The following is a 4,670-nucleotide window of genomic DNA, read 5'->3' on the forward strand; positions in this document are numbered from 1 at the left end:
GAGATGTTATCTAACGCTAACTTTTGATGAATGTAGGAGACATCTGCAGACCCAAACAGACAAAGAATAGTAACATGAATGTTTTCTGAAAAGAGAAACAAGAAGTCATGTTATGGAAGATTAATGAAGGTAAAGATGATGTTTCTGTCTGTTAGTGTCTCTCCTTAAAAGCATCATAACCATCCAACATGTAGAAGTTAACACATTATTTTAACATCATAATGCTGCATATCTTTCAAATTTATCCATTCCACTTTAACACAAGCTGCAATCCAAGACTATAGACTTTAGTCTTCATAAAGAGTCGATAGCATATGAAAACTGAGGTTCTGGTTCTTGACCCTGCTGGTGTTGAATATAAGCACACAGCAGCTTTTACACGTTTCTGAAAAATGTATATTTATAACTCCAGGAATTGTGGCATCACCTGTTATGTTTCTGTATTTCCCACCTTCTCAGGACTTTAGATGTGTCAATAAAGTCATATTTCTGGTTCATGTGGTATAAAGCCTGTACTCAGAGGGAGACGGTTGGACGGCCTCACACTTAATCTCTCACTTTACACAAAGCCGCTTTAGAGTTTTACGACCACAGCAAACCAAGCTCTCAGCGTTTTGCATCCAGTTTGAGAAAGAACAGACTACGTGTGTGAAGGAAGAGAAGATATCAGAACGGACGTAGAGACAGTAGGAGTTCAATTCATAACGGAGGAGAAAACACATTTTAAAAATTACATTTCATTTACATTTCAGCCAGGAAACAGGTGTTTATGTCCTGGAGAAAACAAGACTTTCACCACGAAAAAGTACAAACTAAATGTCTGAAAGTACACACTAAATGTCCGAAAGTATGATATTATAATATGTTATCTGCAGTTGAGCCTTTGAAAGATAAAGTGGGCGTGTATTATATTATATTTTAATATTTTACAGTATAAAGGTCGAGGAGTTCTCAGACTTTTCTATCTCTCTCCTGTTTTTCAGGTAAATCTACTTTTTATTTTCTGTCTTTGAGACGTTAAAACTTCTCTGATTGGTTTAGATTCTGTTTCAGCTGTGAGAAAGAAACTTTTCACAAAGACCTTTTCATGTTGTTCATGTTTCTGTTTTCATATTCATGCTTTTAAATTTTTTTGCTTTTTCAGCAGTTCTTGCAACTTTTTTCACTGTTTTGGAGCATTTTTACAATGTTTCTGCGTATTTGGCGAATTTCTCTCTTTTTCCCAGTTCTTGTAGATTTATTCTGTTTTCTGAAGAACCTTAAAGTTAAATGAGTTTTGAAACATTAGGCGCATTTTTCAAACATCTGGGTTTTTTTTAGGCTTTTTTGTCACTTTAATTCTTTAGTTGTAGCATCTTTGTCTGTCTCTTTCTTAAGAAGTTATCAATGATGTAACTTGTCTGTTATGATCCATATGACCAGCACATGTTTGGTTTTTCTGTATAATCTTTGTAATGAAGTGTGTTATCATGTGATATTCCAGGTATTCCTCCTGCTGCTGACTCTAGAACTCATCTCTCTCCTGTCATTCAGGTAAATATACTTTATATTATTATTCTGTCTTTAACACATTTACATTCTGTATGATTATATCTTATTTTGGCTGCATCAGGACTTAGAAACTTTACTCTGACACAGAGCATTACTAATCTAACAACTTTTACATGATAATATAAGAGATGTAAGAGTAAAGTCTCTAACAGCTTTTATGTGATAATATAATATGTATTAGATATGTCAGAGTAAAGTCTCTAACAGCTTTTATATGATAACATAAGAGATGTTAGATATGTCAGAGTAAAGTATCTAACAGATTTTACATGAAAATATAAGAGATGTTAGATATGTCAGAGTAAAGTCTAACAGCTTTTATATGATAACATAAGAGATGTTAGATATGTCAGAGTAAAGTCTAACAGCTTTTATAACTCTGGGGTCTCCAGATAAACATGAAGATCTCGATCTTTGCCGGTGTTCTGCTGATCTCTGCTGCCGTGCTCTCTGATAAAGTGAAACACGATGTTGCTTGGTTTACTAACCAACACATCGCTGATGAGATGCATGAAAGCGACTGTGCCAACGTGATTAACGGCAGAGGAATAATGAAAGACAACGGTGGCTGTAAGTGGTCCAACACCTTCATCAAAGCGTCTTTGGACACTGTGACAGGCGTCTGTAAAACACCATTACTGAACCCTAAGAGTAATCTGCATCGAAGCACAGGGACCTTTACCCTTATTCACTGCGAACAGACGAAGGAAATGGCTCAAAAGAAAGCCAAGTCTCCCGACTGTGAGTACAAAGAAGGAGAAGTTAAAACGGAAAAGACGATTGTAATCGGATGTGATACAAAAGGCAATCCTATTCACTTTGAAGAGTTTGAACCTAAGTAATCCAAAGTAATCTATTACTACCTGATGAACCAGAGTAATCTATTACTACCTGATGTTTTTACTGCTGTCATGTTCAACATAAACTGTAATTGTTGACACATCATGCTTTTATTTTGACATTTAAACCACTTTTTGTTGCTTTTCTCATGTTTCCACATTTCCATTTACTCTGATATTTCTATTGTAAAACAGCGTTTTGCAAAAGTCACACGCTGTTTTCACTATGCTTTGCTCACCTGTTAAAAATTTAAATAAAGTTGGAAAACAAATAGCCTTTTGCTTACATTATTCACACATCACTTGTTAAAGGTTAATGTTATACATTCCCTTTTGTCTTGTCGTGTGTTTGGCATTAAAAGTTTGTAATTAATTATTATGTTCACTCATTCATAAAGTAGTCAGGTCAGGTAATAATGAATTATTCCACATGGTCATGTTCTTTAACCTCCAACTGTACCTCAGATTATATCTCAGCATCACTGGAAATAAGTCAGTAACAGTTATTTATAGGACATTCCACAGATAGTTAAAGATTTGGGATCATTAATCATAAACACTGTGTGTGTGTGTGTATTTTCTTGAGTTCAGTATATTTGTGGGGTCCGGACAGCTTTGTGCAGCCAAAACGTTGGACCCCAGAACTTTAAAGGGCTGTTTGAGGGTTAAGACTCGGTTTTAGGATTAGGGGTAGAATTAGGTTATGGTTGGTGTGAGTGAGGGTAGGGGGTAAGATAAGGCATTTAGTTGTCATGCTGACAAACATTGATGTTGAATGTTTGTGATAAACTGAAGTATGATGTCATAAGCGTGTCATTAAAAAGAATAAACCTGTAAAATAAGAAGAAAATAAATGTCTAAGTTCAACTCCGTTCAGTTTATTTAAGAAGAGGACATATCAAATTATCAAACAAATGATTATACACGGGTTAAAAATTCAGTAACCAATTAGGCTGAGGGTGCTGAAAATGAAAGTGACTGGTGGATTTAAGACAAAAACTAAGAATTTCTTGAATGAATCAAATTTGAACATGTCAGTAGCTTGTTGTTCTTGACATTGTTAGGTAATTTCCTATCCTGGCCTGGGACACATACGGTTTAATAAAAGCACTTATTGGACTTTAACTTATCATTGCACTTACAATAACGAGCGTAGATGTCCTCAATTTAGATCATCCTGTACGTCTCATCTCCAGTTTTCCCTGCATCCACTGTGTGTGTGTGTGTGTGTGTGTGTGTGTGTGTGTGTGTGTGTGTGTGTGTGTGTGTGTCAGTTGCGGGGGGAACTGAGCGGCCCCGACCGCTGCAGAGAGCCGACAGTATTGAGACAGCAGTCGCTTTCAGCAGCTTCAGAGTGAAAATTGTTACAGCGTACATTAATGTTAAAGTGTATACAGGTTGGGAGGACAGTAAGAAATGTCTTTTGCCGTACGTTTTGTTGGTGAACGTGAGATATTCAAGTTACACGCGTCTCGCCTTTATATCTGAATCGAGGAATTGAATTTGGCGACGTATGTGTGACGTCAACCCCTTCTCACTTCCGCTTGGTCATTAGCTCTCAGAGTCACATACTGATACACAGTCTCGCACATGGGACTGCTGGGATTGGTTGAAGTTGCATGAAACTCTGGTTATTGGTCAAATGTGGGGAACAATTGCGGCGATTGGTTCAAATTGCAGGTCAAACCAAAGCCGCGGCGATTAGTTGAATTGGCGCGAATCGCAACTTTGCGAAATCCTGAAGGGACTGTTTTAATGTTTGCTGCAAATATGAACTAAATCAACTGACATAACAACATAATCCCAACGTCTCCTGGACATTTTCCCCGCAGAAAGCTGCTACCAACCAGGCTAAAGCTAATACAGTGGGGTTCAAAAGTTTGGGCACACCAGGTAAAAATTTGTATTAATGTGCATAAAGAAGCCAAGAAAAGATGGAAAAAATCTCCAAAAGGCTCAAATGACAGTTAGACATTCGTATATGAGTCAGAAAATGTAAGATTTTTTTTCATCATTTACACTTTCAAAATACAGAAAACAAAAAAATATCGTCTGCAGAAGTTCGGCACCCTGCGAGTTATACCTTCTACGCCCCCCCCCCCCCCCCCTTTGGCAAGTATCACAGCTTGGAAACGCTTCTTGTAGCCAGCCAAGAGTATTTAATTCTTGTTTGAGTTATTCCACCCATTCTCCTTCCCGTCTCCAGTTCTTTGAGATTCCTGGGCTGTCTGTCACGCACTGCTCTTTTAAGGTCCATCCATAAATTTTGTTGAGGTCAGG

At 37.3% G+C, this 4,670-nt stretch overlaps 2 long non-coding RNA genes across 2 annotated transcripts in view; one reads left to right on the forward strand and one right to left on the reverse strand.

Annotated features, from left to right (window-relative positions):
* Positions 1-1,444: 1,444 nt before the first annotated feature.
* LOC116688262 (uncharacterized) lies at positions 1,445-2,060 on the forward strand. Its single transcript, XR_004331743.1, has 2 exons — positions 1,445-1,533; positions 1,944-2,060. It is a non-coding gene; the product is annotated as an uncharacterized LOC116688262 (long non-coding RNA).
* Positions 1,509-4,670, reverse strand: part of LOC116688263 (uncharacterized) — a 15,117-nt gene continuing 11,955 nt past the window's right edge. Inside the window, exon 3 of the long non-coding RNA XR_004331744.1 lies at positions 1,509-1,593. This is a non-coding gene — a long non-coding RNA (uncharacterized LOC116688263). The remainder of the gene's footprint in view (positions 1,594-4,670) is intronic.

The sequence above is a fragment of the Etheostoma spectabile genome, chromosome 4 (genome assembly GCF_008692095.1).
Source record: "Etheostoma spectabile isolate EspeVRDwgs_2016 chromosome 4, UIUC_Espe_1.0, whole genome shotgun sequence".
NCBI lineage: Eukaryota > Metazoa > Chordata > Actinopteri > Perciformes > Percidae > Etheostoma > Etheostoma spectabile.